At 48.1% G+C, this 17654-nt stretch overlaps 1 protein-coding gene and 1 long non-coding RNA gene across 3 annotated transcripts in view; one reads left to right on the forward strand and one right to left on the reverse strand.

Moving 5' to 3' along the window:
- Window positions 1-9528, reverse strand: part of LOC130146671 (uncharacterized) — a 50205-nt gene extending 40677 nt beyond the window's left edge. For both annotated transcript variants that reach the window (XR_008820980.1, XR_008820981.1), the window contains exons 1-2: window positions 8136-9528; window positions 6447-6656 (exon numbers count right to left, since the gene is read on the reverse strand). This is a non-coding gene — a long non-coding RNA (uncharacterized LOC130146671). The remainder of the gene's footprint in view (window positions 1-6446; window positions 6657-8135) is intronic.
- Window positions 9529-15411: 5883 nt separating this feature from the next.
- Window positions 15412-17654, forward strand: part of PTP4A3 (protein tyrosine phosphatase 4A3) — a 45944-nt gene continuing 43701 nt past the window's right edge. The window contains exon 1 of the mRNA XM_056330948.1: window positions 15412-15543. The gene's annotated coding sequence lies outside the window, so the exon portion shown is untranslated. The remainder of the gene's footprint in view (window positions 15544-17654) is intronic.

Here is a 17654-nt window from a genome sequence, read left to right on the forward strand (position 1 = left end):
AAATTATCCCAAGATTATCTCTGTCCCCAGTGCTGCTGTATTCGCCTCCCCTGTGCTTGCCAGGGGATTAATTGCTGCTGCACTGGCTGCACTGCAGAATAAAAGCTGGGGACACAGCAAACGCCTAATTACCACCATCATTCAGTGGTAGCAAGGGCTGATAAATTTAAAGCCAAATACATGAGGAAACAGTTTTTGTTTTAACATAGTCTACAACTAACCAGCACAGACTACTGCTGGGAAGGGAATCAAGATAAATGGACCAGGCATCCAGAAGGCCTGAGCAAGAATGGAGATTAGGTTTGCACTGGGTGAGATAGCAATGCCCAGCTGACCATCCTGGCATCACCAGGCACCATCCAAGGGTCAGCAGGTGCTTCTTGCTCTCACCATGTCCTAGCATGATGTTTGACAGTGCCTGGGTACAGCATCCATCTTATCCCCTGGCACCCTCTGCTCCCATGCAGCTGGGAGGCCTCATCTGTGACGTACAGCTGATGGAGCATCAGCAAGACAGGAGAGGCTGCATTGGTGCCAACTTCTAGGTCTCTGCATTCAAAAGAGCTTCTCCAGTCCCCTCCATCCAACCTCTCTTGCTGATCGACCACACGTCTCACATGGGGGAATGTGGAGATATCTGAGGAGACAAGTTACCTAGAAGACAGGTGCCATTGCCTGTTCCAGAACAGAGCACTGGACTTTGAGCTTGCATTCCAGCTCAGTCTCTGGTTATCTCCTGAATACCCTGTCTGAGTGTGAAGAAAGGAAGAGCTTCATCTCCGCCAGAAACACCTATGGCTTGCAGAAGGTACCCATAGCCTCACCATCCTCATCCATGATGGGAACATGCAGCAAATACACTGCTCCTCATTGAATCTGGGCTGGAGCAAAGTAAAGCCAAGATCCACGGGACTGCAGGAAGGTCCTGGGCACCAGTACTGCTGCCGCTCTGGTGTTGCAGGACTTCCAGGCACACGGAAATGTGGTGAGAGCCCCAGACACCAGAAGCTCCATGGCCCTGAGTGGGACTGGGCTGGAAATCTGTCAGGCTTTCTCATGAGATTTCCTCTCTCCCTCCTGGTTCTGTTTGGGCTGGAAACACCATGAGAATAACTTTCCTCATTGCATTTCAGCAGTTTTGCTTCCGGGCCTGGGCTAAACAAGGAAGTGCAGAGGCGTGGGAACTGAGGGGAGATACAAACACACCAGAGCATGGTCTGAACTGCTCCAAATTTCTACATGTGACTCTTTGCCTCTGTCAAAGCAATTGTCCTTCCAGCTTAACTCCTCTGCCTGGGCTGACACCTTCAAGTGGAGATGGTTATCTCGGCCTTCCCTGTGGGTCAGATCCTGCTTTCCCTTAGACAATCCCAGAAGCAGCCGCTCAAATTTTACTGGTGATCTTAATGCCTTTTAAAGATACATCACCTAGTCCACAGTAAAGCACTTGGACACAGAGCCCAAACCTCCAGGGAGCCTTGGTCCTTTTGCTGCCTACCATGAGATGTGATTAAAGGGCTTGACTTCTCGATGTGATCGAGCATCTTCGCACCCTGAGAACAGTGCATTTCGGGTGACTAAAGTTAAAACAATAGTGTGGAGTACCACAAACCATCGGTACTTCAGGCTGATTGCTTGACCCATTCCTCCAGCACCCACATTTCTTCACTGCTACATGCCTTCAGCAACCACTGAAAAAACAAGTTGTCCCCATGTTAGCCCTTATGGCATGTAGAGGTGAATAATGCTTCTCTCACCCCATAGGTATTTCAGGATAAAGTTCAGGCATCACCACAGGCTAACACACCACCTAACGTATGTTTAGACCAAACATTCAGTATCTCAAAGCTACGAAGGATGTAGAAATGGCAAGGAGTTTTTCCCACCCCAATCAGCTTGCAATTTAAGGCACTACTCTTTCCCATAAGTCTCCAGCAGATCGGCATGGAAATCTCTTTGGGATTATGGGGATCTATTCAGTAGTTCAAAGGTTAATTGGAGCAACACCAACAATTGGAGCAACAATTTCCAGCAGCAAGGTCACAGAGCTATTGCGCACATCCCTCTGGAGCATTCATCATTATTTAATTATTGCTGTACTAATAGCTAGTGTGATTTAAAGTATTCAAGGTCTCTTAAGCTCTGTGAAAGAAGCAAGCCTTTTGTGTTTTATAAGGACCTCAAAATAGGAGATGGGTATAGCAGCCTCATAGCCCAGCAGGCCCTGTCTCTCAGCCCCAAGCACTTAAGGCAAATGACTGTACATACTTGGCCACATGACTTCTAGGCAGGAGCTGGCCCAGGCCATGAGCAAAGAAGTTCAGGTGCACCTCAAGGGCCCACAGAGAGTGCCAGGAGAGAACTCAGTGATGAGGGAGGCCACTTCCAGCTCCATCTGAAAACGTGGCTGCATCTGCATACTGCTCAGCACCAAGGGATCTCTATCCTACCAGAGGCTTCTCACTGAGCAGGTTATATTTGAATTTGAGTCTGTCAGTCAGGGTTAATCCTGGTTGCAAAGCCATCTTCCCTTCCTGGATAGTGCTACCTACCACTGCTCTCACCTAGCCAGGTTCTGTTGTCCTCTCCTCTACAGCAAGCACCTTCATGTGCCTGGTCTGTACACTGATGTTAACCCCAGGGCCATGTGCACAGCTTCTCCATGTCCCTAGCTCAGAGGCAGAAGCACAGCCCTGAGCTGTGTCCTTCTTTCCTTGTCAGAAGAAGCAAGAGAGGTAGAGATACACCCAAGAGTCATCCTGTGTTTCTGGTCCCTACCAACTCTCTCCAATCTGTCCTGCCCAAGGCATTTTTCCCTGTCACAGTCTGGCACATCTATTTCAGATCTCAAATGCAGAGCATTGCATCATGTCACAGGGAACAAGAAACAGATTCCCACTGGGGAAGCAGGATCCTAGAGCAGTGTGGCATCAATGACAGCCTCTTGAGGTTCAGAGAAGGAGGACCCGACTGTTAATCCTGCTTCCCAGCTGATGATTTCTAGGGATAATCTAGCCAGGGAATTCTAGGGAAAACTTTTAATAGAAGAACTTCTAGTAATGCAGAGGGAGAATAAAACCCGCAGCATTGCAGCTCACAGGGAGGCAACACTTCTCATTGCACAATAAATGACGTGAACCACTGGACACAGATCCAAGACATCAGGAAACAAGCAGGAGAGTCTCTACACCCTTCTAGCAAAATCACCTTTCTCTTTCATTGATTGGGATTAGAAACTTAGATATGACCTCCTGTATTGGGGTAGATTACATGGTCCCTCCAAGTCTACCTTTCAGCCCCATCTTCCATGACTCTAGGGTTTTCTCATGTTATTTTGTGCTAGGTGCTCTTTGTCTTTGAAATGAGCCATGTTCACATGTTCATCCCCACCCCATTTCCCTCCTTGCCCTTACCCCAGGCCCTGTTCCGCAGCTTCCCCAGACAACACAAGCCCTCAGCCTGTTCTTGACCTCTCAACACTGCAGTCCTGAGCTCATTAGACTTTGCCTGCAACTTTACCCATTAGAACTTTTATTAATTCAAAGACGTCTTGTCTGAGAGAAGCAATCAGGAAGCACAAGGTAAGGCCACATAACTGCTCCCCCAGAAGACAAGCATGTGCTCAATGGTCAGCTAGAGCTACTTTGTATAGTCCTGCCACTGAGGTCTAAGAAATTAATCAACAGGACAGTGCTGTACCTTTACACAGGCAGGAAAAAAGTCAGTGCTGAAAGTAAGTCATGAAATCACAGCTGTATTACTCAATGTGGTCAGTTTGTCATTGTATTGTGCAATCAACCACCTGAGTCACAGGAGTGGAATTTATCTCACTTACATTTAGACATCTAAAACGTAGAACATTGCATCTGGCCACACAGCTTCAGCTTCTCTTACAGTCTGTGATCCACTTGACCTCTCTCAGATACTACTGTAGATTGACTCACACTCTGGTTATTCCTATTTCTCTGTATCAGCAATAAAGGGAGCCGAAGGTTAACTAGCCCATCTGAAGTCAGACAGCTCCATTTTACATGCCAAAACAAGAGCAAAGGGATCCCATTCTGGGTATTGTCATTTCTCCCTAACTGAAGGGCTTAAAACTTTCAAAGCAGAGGGACAATGACAGCTGAATTTGTGGTAAGGCTTTTCATGCCAACATTCAGAGACTGTTTCTCCCCTGCCAGCTTGCTCAGCTTAATTCATGGGAATGTCTAGAAAAAGGGAACCCCTGGAGCACAGCAAAAACGAGCTGGGCTCTGGCATTTGTGTGAGCAACCAGTTCTTAATTATTTGACTAATACTAGCATTGTGCAGCAACCATATGCACTAAGGGCTCTGCAGAGGTTTCTTTGCCACAAAGACCCACGTACAAACCTCCACATAGAAGGTGGGTCTAGTGTTTCTGCAATGTTTCAGGTGCAAGACCACAATGCCAAACTTACTCTTTTCAGGATGTTTGAGGAGTTTATAATAATGAATCTGCCCTGAAATGTCATTTGGGTCGGGAAGGATCAGAGAGCCAGGATGGTTGCTAATGATGGTCAACTAGGAGATGTATTATGAGCATGGTGCAATCCCTCCCATGTTCTGGAAAGGGTGGGAGCATGCTGGCAGCAGGATTGATGGGTAGAGCCACAGGAGTGGGGTATTCTGCATGGAAAAGACACAATTACCTTTGGAGGAGGCTACAAAGCCAGGCTGCAAAGAGGCTCTCCAAAGAGACATGTGGATGGAGGCAAAATTACTCATAAGCCCCTAGAGGCTGGATACCAGGGGAAATGGGGTTTCTCCCTTCATTAGGAGATAGGTCAAATGTGACTAGAAATCAGGACTTTATCATTTCAGCTTCCCACCCCCAGAAATATTGCTAGCAGAGGGCTCTTGAGGCAGAGCAGAGCCAGGAGGGAAGGAAATGTCTTGGGCTGTGCCCATGGGCTGCACTGAGACCCCATGGGGCTATGGCAGGGCCAGGAGAGCACTGGGGAAGGAAGTCTTACAGCAAGGTCGGACAGCAGCTGTCTCCAGGAATGAATCCAGGAGCAGCGTCCTCTTGGGATGGGCCAGGAGGATCTTGTGTTGACTGACTGCCCTTCCTGAGTTCAGGAGGAAATTAATCTCCCACCGTGGGCTTCAGTTTATTTTTACATTGCAAGTTACCCAAAGGGAAAAAAAAAAAATCATAAAAAAATTCTATTCCCTAAAAGGAATCTCAAATTTCACAGCGACCTAAGGAGATTAGTCAAATCCCTGTGACCGTCAGCAGTTTCACTTAGGTCAAAGCCTGGCATAACTCAATCTCTGTGAGAAGAGAGGAGAGGAGTGGTGCAGACTGCCCAGCTCTGCAGGCACGCCAGCCTCTCCAAGAAGGTCCTTCTGCTATATCTGGAGGAAAATACCCCTTTTGCAGTCCCGCAGCAGAGAGGCAAGCAGTCAGACTGGCCTAGAGTGCAGACAGCAAAAGGGAGCAGGGAGCGTTATCTCTTGCAGATACCACAGTAAGACCTTCCAAGCTGGGAAGCAGGAGGAGGACCAATTTCCCAGGCTAGGAGACATCAAAGGCTGTGTGAAACCTTCCGAAAATGCTCACCCTGAATTTCTCATGCATGGGTGGACACATGGGATAACTCTCCATAGGGTCAAAGAAATGTGGAAAGTGGAGCAGTCAAGTTCCAATTTGCCTCTTGCTCAGGGGGAGAAAATGAAGAGAATTTAGCTCAAACCCTATAAATAAGTATGTCACCCGTAGGTTTGGTTTTGCACAAAAATTGGCCTGAGTTAGGTAACCTAGGGCCTTTTTTTGATGAAATCATTTCCATCCCCTGGCAAACATGTCTGTGTTAATGGGCTCACAGAGGCATCAGCCTTTCAAGCTGTGCATCAAATTTCATCCAGGGAATCAGTAAAGTGGAGGAGCTGTGGTACTGCCGCGGCAATGCACCCATCAAGCAGAGGGGTGTTGAAGAAGGAAATTGAGGACAATCTTTTGGATTATTCTGAGGAGAAACAGGGCTTTCAGCTCATACTCTAGAGTTTTAAAAGGGTCTATCTCCCTCTCAGTGAGAGGAAGGAACCTCTTGATAAAACGCAACTAAAAGTCTCCTGCTCTGTTCTGTGAACACACAGTATGGCTTTACATTGTATCATGAAGCCAAATAGGACAGGAAAGTCCACAGCATCTGCCCTCCACTGCAGAGGCAGGAGACTTGCAGTTGTCTCCCTCTCCCTGATAAAGTTGCTAGTGCAGTTTTTAGAAGAAACTAACATTTTTTTCAATTCTTAGCTTTCCTCACAGGGAAGCTTGCTCTCTCTTTATGGCTTCTCTGCTGTTTGAACTTTCCAGTAGTACCAGCCCTGAGGTTTTCTAAATTATGAGGCAGGAACTGGGAAATCCTTACACTGATTTAGAAACTAAAAGATTAAAAACAAAACAGCAAAAAACACCCAACCTCAGGAACTTTTGAGTTGCTTCTGGTCTTTGAGCTTTTAAGGCTGAGTGGAACAGTCCCATTGCAGTATTTCCGGGTACCATCACACCTGCTTTTCCATCTGCTGTTTCTTTTCTTGTGTTAAAGTGCTCTTCAGAGCAGAAAACATCTTTCTGTCCTGTGAACGTGCAGCATTTAGCACAAGGCAGTCTTCAGGCAGGATGTAGCCTCCTGAGCACAGGGAGAATGAATGCAAATCATTACAATCGTCCATTTTACCTATGAAATACATAATCTGAGCAAAAACATTTGAGGGGAAAGCAAGATAGCAGATGGGATAAGGGAAGGCAGACAGCACCATTGCTCATCACAGCTGCCAACATTTTCAGTCTTTGGTATTTGCTCCGGACCCAATGAGAGCTTTCATGTTGGGGGTAAAGGAACAATAAAAATGATTCCCATGTTGCTTATGCACACAGGAAAGGACATACAGATCCAATATTTAATAGCTGACATTGTGAGAGACCCTGAAAACCCTCTCTTGACCACATTCCTCCTTTGATTAGCACTGTACCAACAAACAGGAAGATATTCCCACTCCCAGACACCTCTGAGGCAGGGCACAAAAATGGAAACGTGGTCTCTGCCTCTGCAGGTGGGAAAAAGCAGATCTAGTGGAGTGAAGTGACCCGAGGTTCCACAGCACTATGCTATGGAAAGGTCAGAAATGGAGCCAGAGCTTCCAAGCCGTGTGGCTGATGCAGACACAGGCAAGCTCTGCCCCGATCAGGAGCAGCAACTACTCGCAAGGGCCAGAACAGTGCAACCATTCTTTTACAGCAACACATCGGACCACTAAAGCCAATCAGACCTACTCTGGCCAGCCCTCAGATGTCTCTGCTCTTGGCCCTCTGCAAGGTAAGGTTGCTTTGAGCTGCAGTTTTCAGCCATGCTCCTGGCCCTGCATTTACAACACACACAAAGAATACACAATCCCTGATCTGTTTGATCAATTGATCTCTTAGTCATTTCCAGGAACCCTGCAAAATTGCCTTGCAAACTGCATGACTTTGCCACTTATTTCTGTTGCGGATGATCTCTTCCAGCCCAAAATGTCTCTGATGCTATGATTAAAGCTTACTGTGATATTCCTTTAAGGAGTGGGGGCTTGAAGGAAGAAGTGAGGAAACCTGAACGCTTCTGCCTGCTGCAATGACCTGACTTTGGAGAAAGAAATGCAAGAGCTACCTAAAGAAGCAATGTCTTCAAAATATTTGATCCAGATGGAGGAACGGGATCAAAAACACAGCAGTGCCTACTTCTCAGATATACCTATGTCAAGGCTGAATTTGGTTCTGAACCTACAGAAATAATAATTAAAAAAATACTCCTCCAACTTCAACATGAGGGAATATCCTCCGCTATTCCTCTAACATCAAGACAGGATGTCTAAGATCAAGCAGTAGCTGGGCTTTGCCACTAAGTGTATTCAGGTTAGGCAGAGGTAACGGGACCCTTTGCTCCTGATGATTTCACCAATATGACATTTATTCTCACACATTTCCCCACCATCCATCCCCCAAAAAGCTGGAAACAGTTTCCCTAACTGGAAATGCACATTTCATAGTAACATTTTCCAGACCACTTTGCAAGAGGTAAAGTGGGATGATTTTTTTCAGCACAGCTTTAGTAGAAGCTCATTGCTCTTACCTGGCCCCTCCATGTCTGTATCCTGACAGATTCCTTCAGCAATCTTCAACTTCTCTTGACTTCGCCTTTTTGTGGTGTTTGTTTCTTTGCCCTTCTTAAATAAACCATTGGCAATTACTATGGTAACACGCCTCACTCTTTCTCTCTCCTCCCTAAAAGTCTATTTCTATTTAACAGGCTTTTAAAAAGACACTATTTATACTTTCTTTTGTTATCCTGCCTCTGCTCCCTTGCAGTCAGACAAGGGCAGGCACAGAGTAGTGCATACACTAGAATGTGTTACTAATAATGGCCATCCATAAACACAAGAGCAAGCCATGGCGATCAAAGCTGTGACCTTCATCAGGGGATGCTCTGCTTCTCAGACAAACAAAAAGGAAATCCGAGACATGGCACACCGCGAGCTCCGGCGGGAAGCACTGCTAGCAGGGGCCATCCCCACCTTCCCACTCTCCAGCAGTGTGCTAAGGGGCTGCGAGTCCCCAGAAACAACCATCATGAAAAACAGCCGTGCTATCACTGCAGGCAGCTTCCACTTTCCTCTTTTTCTCAGACATTCATCTCCATTGCTGGTAATTGGACAAAGAGGAAAATGTGAGCTGTGGTCCTTTTTGCTCCCTTTTCTGTGAAAAGAAAAGCTCCCTTCCTCTTTATGCTTTTTCATTTTAAACCTCAGGGCTGTTAGCAAGCATCAAGGTTTATTTCCTTAAGGTTCATTATACCGTTTAAACATGCAGATTACAATTTATCTTAACCCTTAGCTGAAGCAGTAGGTGTTGGAATTTTCACAATGGCAGTTTTTCTGCTATTGTTTTTCAGGCATTTCTGCTAATAAAAAACAATGGGTCTGAAACAGTCCAAGTACAGTTTGGTTCCTTTCTCCATTGAGAGGTTTCACTTGTACAGTCAGGCTGGTGCCAGAAACCACACGTTTTTTGGTCATCTTTAGGGTGTTCCAGGAAACATATTGTCAACAGATCTCAATTTTTCAGTAGGAAAAGCAAGGAGAAGAAAGACTCCCCAGCCCTCCCCTTCTTTCCTCCACATAAAGACAGTTTTCAGGACTTCTTTACTGATGAAGAATGACCCTAACAGTTGCAAATCTGTTTTCTTCTCGCTTGTCATCTCTACAGTCTGGCCAGCACAAGAAGCTGTGATGCCCTCAAAGTAACACTCCAGAAAGGGTTAAGGTATCTAAAACTACAGCCTCAATAAGCAGCTCACAAAAGTGTCCTGTCCCCAGGGTAGGATCAGTGTATGAGAATTTGCTCAGATCATGTAATGTTTGTAACTTGATTTCCTGCCGGAAAGCTTCAGTGGGCGGAGTTTCTGCTGAACCAGACAGAACTAGAACTATTTCCTTCTCCAGATTGCTTGTGCATGTCCAGTCAAGCTCAATTGAATTAATAGCAACTGGCTCGTTTCCCCCCCACACCCCTTCCCATTCACCTCTTGCAGTGGGGATATGGGAAGCATGTGATAATCTTGCTGCCAGGGCAAGTGCCTCAGGAGGTGGGATGATCCCGCAACCTTGGGCAAGTCCGGTTCTTTCTCTGTACCTCTGGTCCATCTCTTGTCATATTCTGGAGAAAGGATGTCTTAATGACCAGCCTTCTGCCCTATCAATTTCCTACATGACCTTGGGAAAGTCACTTAACCTTTGCCTGCCTCCACTTTCTGTGAAATGGAGAGGAAGCTAGCAGGCGGCTTGCTCACCCTGCTGCCACCACCAGTATTAAACCAGGGCCCATAAGGACTGAAAGCAGGAACCTTTCCAGTTTAAGCTTAAAGACTCATCACTATTGTCTCCTGGAACAGTGCAGACCTGTGGTGGATCTACAGAAGCACTTCTCCAAGGGAAAAACAGCCCTGTTAACTCCCAAACCCCCAAACACAAACTGATTCATTCATCCTCTGCCAACCCAGAAACCATGAGTTTACTTCACGTCCATAACTGAATGCAACCAAACCTCCTTGGAAAGGCCAGATCCTGCTCCAGGTGCTTGTTTTTTTACCAAAGTTCTAGGTTCCACCAAAGTGGTCTAAGCCAAACCCCAGCAAGATGCCTTCATCTATACTAAGAGCATTCATACAGGGATGAATGCATGCCCAGCCAAGTAAGACCCTACAGATCTCGTAGGAGAACAAATCAGAGCTGGAGCCAGGGATCTACCCCATGTACAGCTTTAGGACTCTGCTGGCTTTGGATGGTGCTAGGTCAAGTTACTTGAGGTTCAGCTTGTAATTCAGACACTTCATTATCAAGGTTAAGATGAAGGTGGGCAAGCTCCCTTCCCTCAGTTGGTTTTCACCAGGACCTTTTGAAAATCCTTCCCAGGGTAGACAGCAAAGTCATCCCAACCTAAAGAAATGAAGCACTGTTGTGTTTTTTGTGTTTTTTGTTTTGATGGTGTTTTTTGTTTTGTTTTTTTGGGGGTTTTTTGGTTTTTTTTTTTTCTCATGGGACCAAGAAGGAAACTCCTCTGAAGCACGGAGACATTTCTGAGTTCCATGGCTCTCACCCATTCCCAATTGCTGTCTCCACACCGGCCTGTCAGTCACGGTGCTTTGCTGGATGCCTGAGGCACACCCTCTCCCCCACCACACTGATAGTATCATGTCCTTAGGATGTGTCTACACTCCCAGGTAGAGCTGGTTACACAGAATAGTCCTTTCCTTAGGCCTGGCTAAGTCTGGAGGCCTGGGTGTGTGACAGAAAGTAGGCACTGCTCCTTATCACACAAGGAGGATTATGCAAGTATGTCCTTTAATGAGGAAAACGTAGGCTCTTTGAATAGGTGTGTGGGGTTGGCTGCAGGTAACTTCTGGCAGCAAGCAGGGTTCTTGCAGCATGTATCAGCCCAGGTTTCCAGTGCCAGATGAAGCAGGGCAACCAGCCAACCCTCACCAACCTCCTTAAACCAAATGAACAATTAACCTTCTTTCATAAAAAAGGACAAAACTTGAGGACCATAGCACCACTGAAAGAACTGTCACTGGGACCTAAAAGGCAAAATGTTTATCTATTACTGTTACTTCACCTCCTTTCTGATTGCTGGCTTGCAGTCATGGGAATGCAATGTGTATGGTTTTGTTTTCTTAATTGCAATCATTTTGCAGACCACCTTCAGGCATGCTAGGGACCACCAGTAGTGCAGGGACCGCATGTGAAGAAGCCCTGCCCTTGGAGACCCATCCTGCCTTCCCTGATGTGGTTAAAATGCCATTCCACGTTGTGGTGCCTGCAAGGATTTAACCATGTTCTCAGCCCAGATGAAAGCCCTGGACTACACCATGTGCCTGAGAAAGCAGGACTGAGCTTCAGCTGTGTAGGAGGGCAGCTGCAAGAAGTCAGGCTATCTGCAGCACTCAGTAGTGATCCTTTTATAGCCACCCCATCTCTCTTACATGCAAATGCAACCTCTTAGTCTCTGGGCCCAGCTCTTTCTGTTCTGAAGTCTTCACTGGCTATTAAAACCTGGGGAATCTGTGAAGTAGGCAAACAAGGTTTTGATGAGTGTGGGAAAAAGAAAGGCGTTACCACATATGAATGAACTTCAGTTTCGCTCATGTGCTGAATTAGTCAGTGCCTTTAAGTGAATTCCAGGTGCTGGTCCAGCTATTAAATGACTCCTGTTGAAGAGTTAAGTGTTCTATTTTGAGCGTCTCCTGGAGGAAAAGCTAACTTAAAAAATTAAATAAAATCTGATTCAGAACCATTGCATAAGTTTTCCTTCTTTTTCCTTTTTTTTACTTTCTTATCTCTCCCAGAAAGAAAAAGCATCCACCAATCAATGCACAGCAATTTCTGGGACCTCTGCAAGCTGGAGAAACCCATGTCACTCGTAGTACAGATGAATGTGATGTCTGTGTTAGGGCTGGTGACTCACCCAGGGCTGGAAACCTCATCCAGATGTTGAAGTCCCAGAGGAACATGATGTAATAACTGCTTCACCAAAGGAGCAGAAGTACCTGGTGAAGAGAGTCAAGACACGAGCTCCAGTGGCTGAGAAACTCAGTGGAAGACGACTTTAGTTTAAACAGTTGGTGGATGGGAAGGAGGCATCAGTGCTGGCACATTAATACTGACACAGCATATCAAGAATTCATGTTTCACTTCCTACCCTGGAGTGGTTCTTCCTGTAACCTTTACAACCCAGAATTACCACTTTTCTGCTGCTTCTGTCTCTAACAGAGCAGCTGTGAGAAGTGTTATCTGCAGGTGGCAAAAAAAGAGAGCAATTTTTTCTGTCAGTTCAGTGTTAATGGTGCCCTAGCTTGAAGAAAGCTGCATTTGGCTGAAATGGAAATGGTAGAATGGGTAGGAAAAGTCCATGGAAAAAACAGATTACAGAAACCCAGACAAAGCAGGCGTATGGGTTGCATTTCCATCCTTTCTGCAAACATGGATACTGCATGGGCTTGATCCAGGAAAGTGTCCTAGCTGTAACAAAAGCACTTTGACAAGCACACATTAAAACATGGCCACGCTTTCCACTAACACTAAGGCAAATACAGCTCTCTGGGATTAGTATCTGTGCAGAGGTTACTGTCCTTCCACATTGCTTTTCAGTGTAATGCACTGAAATACATGCTCAAGGATGCTAACGTGCACAGGAGATTGTTGATATTTATGCTGAAAATCCATTCAAATTCAGCAAATTACAGCTAATGTGAAGCCTATTTGATCCTCTTAAGGCAGTGACCCAATTGTGGAAACATTTCTCTCTGCCCGTTTCTCTAAAATACAGAGAAGTGAGGAAGGGCTTGACTGAAGATGGATTCAGGCTTGCTAGGAGACCTGAGGTGTTCCTCAGTTGTGTTGCATATCAATTTTTAATGCCTCCATTTTCTCTCAGGCTTACAACGGAACGAAAGTTCCCCTACCAAAGAGCAGCAGCAAAACTGGTATGAATTTACACCCTTGTCCAAGAAGCTACACTCTTAGGCACAGCAAGCCTTCGGTCTCACCCATGCAAGAGGGATCAAGCTGGTTTTGAAGGCACTTCTGAAGTGATGTGGTGGAGGCTCATGCTGTTGCCCCTTTTTCTTTTGCCAGAGCTGTCAAGCTGAGATTGTGCTCAAGCGCGAGCATTTGCCATGTGACATTTCAAATGGTAAGCAAAGAACAGCTTGCCAACTACCACTCTCAGGTTCTCAACTAAATAAAAACAGATTACTGGCATTTGCTGCATCTGAAAGGCAGGCAGGCCTATCATATTCAGAAAGAGTAAAGGATACAGAAAAACAAACGTATTCCCTCAGAGCCAAATTCAGTTCCCCATCATGCCTGGGAATCCCCATGGAAGGGAAAGGGGTCATGCTGTTTTAACAAGAAAGGATTTGACCAAAAATACCCAACCAACTGGAGCAGCTGTGAAGTTGTTTTTCTTTGTGCTGGATTTTTTGTTTGTTTGTTTCAGTTTTCAACTTTTTGCTTTTAAAGAAAGCATTTGCAGGCGGGTTTCTCAGTCAGTCCTACCATCACCAGCAATAGCAGGAGGCCTTCTGCCCTCCAGAGTTTTTGCTAAGCTTTGCCAGACCAATTCTAGCACCACCGAAAGTTACGCTCTGAGTATTTCATTAAAAACGTTGATGTGAATAACAGATAATTTTCTCACTTAGAAAAGGTAGCAGGGAGTCAAACAGCAAAACCTAAATGTCAATAGCAAGGGAAGTAACAGTTTTCTTTCTGTTTTCAGCAGATGTCTGTTGCAAGGTGTGAATTTGCTGATGTCTAACCAAGGTTAAGCGTACACTATGCCTCTGCTTTGAGACTGGAAGGGGAAGGAGAGAGCTATGCATGCTGATGGATAACCCTTTTATCCAGCTGCCTGTTTCCAGATTTGCAGAAATGAAATGTCTCTAATATCTTTTGAAATTGGTCAACATATCCAAAAGTTTTAGCAAAGGATCCATTTTATGTATTTACACATATACACTGTAGTTGGATAAGATTCATTGCATTAAGAAACCTTGGAAAAATTGACTTGTTTACCAATTTTTTTTTCCCATATGTTGCATTAAGAAATTCTGAACCTTTTCTTTCCTCTTTTTTCTTTGGAAACACTCACTATGCCAAATCAGGCTTTCTCAAGTTCTGCTGGAGGACTTGCTGTAGGTTGTGACAGGCCAGTGCTTAACCAAAGGACTTCTGGCCCTTTCAACAGAGTACCATCTTAGAAACACTGTCAAATGGTTCTAGTTCAGAGGGCACCATTTGAGTGCCTTTCAGGGATGAGTAATAAACATCCTTGAAATGCAAATACATCTGAGGATCTCCTGATACTCAGCTGCTGTCCCTTTATCTCTACGTATTTGTGTATGACTCCTAAGGAATCACTTCATTCCTCTGTGCCTGTTTGTCATCCCCAAAAACCCTATCCTACTACTCCTTTAATGTCTGTGAAGCCCTTGGCTGCCTCTGCAGTGACTTCTGCTAAAACAGCCCTCAATAAATCAGAAATAAATGAAAAGAAGCAACTTGCAACTTGTGCTGACATCAGGTGCTCTGTTCCTACTCCTTTGAATTTACGGTAGTTCTTTACTCCATAGATCTATGCAGGGATTTATAGCCACAAAGGCTGACAACCTGAGGTGAGGTCTTCAGTTGAAAAGCTTGAGCAATGGCAGCTCTGAACCGTGCCAGTCCCCAGGGCAGCAACCTCCTGGGTGGCACCATTGTGCCTCGCATATACTGAGCACTGCTAACAGTGAGCTGTTAAATATATCCTTTATAGCACTTCAGCCATGAGCGACCTCTTTGCACCCCACCTGGCCTGCGGGGGCCCTCATGGGCCTCTGCCCCACCAGTACTGCCTGTGGTAAAGGGGTGTACTGCTGCACCAAGCCCAGGCCTGCGCTGCCTGCCCCTGCCCCTGTTCCCAGGCCTCCCTCCCTGCCCTACTCATTGTCCTCCTCATCTTCCTCCTTGTCCTCGTCTTCTCCTTCCTCCTCCTTTTCCTCTTCTTCCTCCTCGTCATCTTCTTTTTCGTCTTCCTCCTCGTCTTCTTCTTTTTCCTCTTCCTCCTCCTTACATTCTTTTTCCTCTTACTCTTCCTGTTCTTCTTCCTCCTCGCCTTCATTTTCCTCTTACTCCTCCTCTTCTTCCTCCTCCTCCTCGTCGTCTTCTTCTTCCTCCTCCCGTGCCATACTCACCTCATCCCCCGCGCCCCACTGCGCCCCCTCACCTGGCCCCACCCAATTCCCTTGAGGACACGCCCCTTCGCCAACCCCGCCCACCGCACAGCCCCTCCCCTGCCGCCCCGCCCCACCCCTTCACCAGCCCAGCCATCTCCCCTCCGACCTCTCTATTGGCTCCCCCGGTGCCACGTGACGCCGGCGGCGAGCGGGGCTGGGCGGGCGGCGCGGCGCGGAGCGGGACGGCACGGCCGGAGCCGGCGAGCGGGTCAGTGCGCGGGACGGGCGCGGCGGCGCGGGGGGAGGCGGCGGCACGTGGGGTCGCCCGCGCAACGATATGGGCGGGAGGCGGCCGCGTGCTGCCCTCCGCCGAGCGGAGCGCGGGGCCGGCGCTGCACCGCGCGGGGGAGGCCGGGCGCGAGGCGATTCCCACCCCCCCTCCCTCCTCCCCCGGCCCGGGAGGCCGGGAACGGGGCGATCGTGGCGGGGGCGGGTTGGGATCGCGGCGGGGGGAGGCCGCGGCGTGGGGCGATCGCAGCGTGCGGGGGAGGCCCGCGCACGGCGCCGCACGCTGCTGGCCCGGCGGGGGTGGGCGGCGTGCGCGGCGCGGTGCGATACCCCCGGACGCGATGAGGGGCACCGTGCGTGGGGTGCCCGGTGCTACAGCCCCGGTAGCTGCACGGGGGGGTGGTGCGCGGGGTGACCTATGCAGTAAGTCCGGTAGCTGCATGGCGGGGGGCCGTGCGCGGGGTGCCCGGTGCAACAACTCCGGTAGCGGCGTGGGGGTGCCCGTGCACGGGGTGTCCAGTGCAGCAACCTCGGTAGTGCTATGGGAGGGCTGTGCGTGGGGTGCCCAGTGCTCCAGCCCCGGTAGTGGCATGGGGGGGGGTCGTGCGTGGGGTGCCTGGTGCAACAACCCCGGTAGCTGCAGGGGTGGGGGCGGTGTGCAGCGTGCCCCGTGCAGTAACCCCGGTAGCGGTAAGGGGGGTCCCGCTCAGCCTTGCACAGCGCACTAACGCTGGTAGCAGCAGTGGGGCTCGAGCAGGGCAGTGCACAGTGCAGCCATCCCTCTAGCAACAGAGGAGAGTTCTGCACCATGCAGTAGCTCCGGTGAGGAGGCCGTGGGCGATGCTGCGGTCACGCACGCACCCCGTCAGGGCAGTGTGCACACCACCGGGGCAGCTCCGAGCGGCGGAGCACCCTGACAGGCACACGGCTCGCTGCACTACACGCTGGGTGTGATGCAGAGGGCAAAGCAGCGGACATGAACACTTCGGGGCTGCAAGGGGCCTCACCACCTGCACGAGGCCGGACGCAGGCCTCTGTGTTGCAGGGGCCCCCAGGGTTAAGCGTGTACTCTGTGCTGTCCAGTCTTGCCATCCCAGTGGACATTTCCCACCTCTGCAAGAAAACAGTGTCAAATGGACAGGGCTGCGGTCACTGCATCAGCAGTTGCAGTGGTGACAGCCTCTCCTGGACCATATTTGAGCATGTTTGTGTCGGGCTAACGAGCCTTTCGCAGGCCTGGCTGTGGCTTGGGGGCTTTGGGAGGCTGGTGGGCCCCATTGCGCAAGCAGGTGGGTTGCATAGCAGGAGGACACCCCATGCAATGCCTTTCTCTGCCGTAGGTAAGGTGGATTTTGCATGCGACTGGAATTACTAATCCAAGCAATTAGCTGGAATCTGCAAGTTTGTGCTGTTGCCAATTTCCAGTTAATTCAGTTATGGCTTCATCTTTCTGCTCAAAGGAGCTGAAACATAAACGGGGCGACTAAGCGTCTGGAGCTGCTGGGTTGGGTTTACATGCATACTTCTTGCTAAAGGAGGATCAGCAAGAAAACAGACTTAATGAAGTTATGTATTTCTTGATAGCAGTGGAAAATTATTAGCGTGGATAAATGGGGCTGGTGACTTTTTTGTATATTAAGTATCATCAATCTCCCTACCGTGTTCTGAGCTGGATTTAAATTCCGCTTTTATAATAACGGCTAATTTTTGGGTGTATCAGTGGTAATAGCATATGTTGAAAATGCTACAGGTGGATTTAAAGTTGATGGCTTTGTACACCCGCCAATACTCTGCACTGATAGTTGTATATATCCAGGAACTTATGTAGTGTGTTGTCACTGGGCTTTAGAGTTAACCATCCGGGTGCTAGCTGGTGGGAGCAGTTGCAGCACAGTCCCTGACATGGCTGCTTTTTGGGGATGTCAGATGCTGGTGGCAGCCACCAAATTTGACACATGAGCAAGTGAAGGAAGAGACTTTTAACCTTTGGTAAGTGCTCCAGCCTGAAGCGTGTTCCTTTGGGAAAGCGATACTTGGGCTAACTTCCATGAGGCTGAAAATAGCCATGTTACCGGAGCCCCATGAGCCTTC

Source organism: Falco biarmicus, chromosome 3 (genome assembly GCF_023638135.1).
Source record: "Falco biarmicus isolate bFalBia1 chromosome 3, bFalBia1.pri, whole genome shotgun sequence".
Classification (NCBI taxonomy): domain Eukaryota; kingdom Metazoa; phylum Chordata; class Aves; order Falconiformes; family Falconidae; genus Falco; species Falco biarmicus.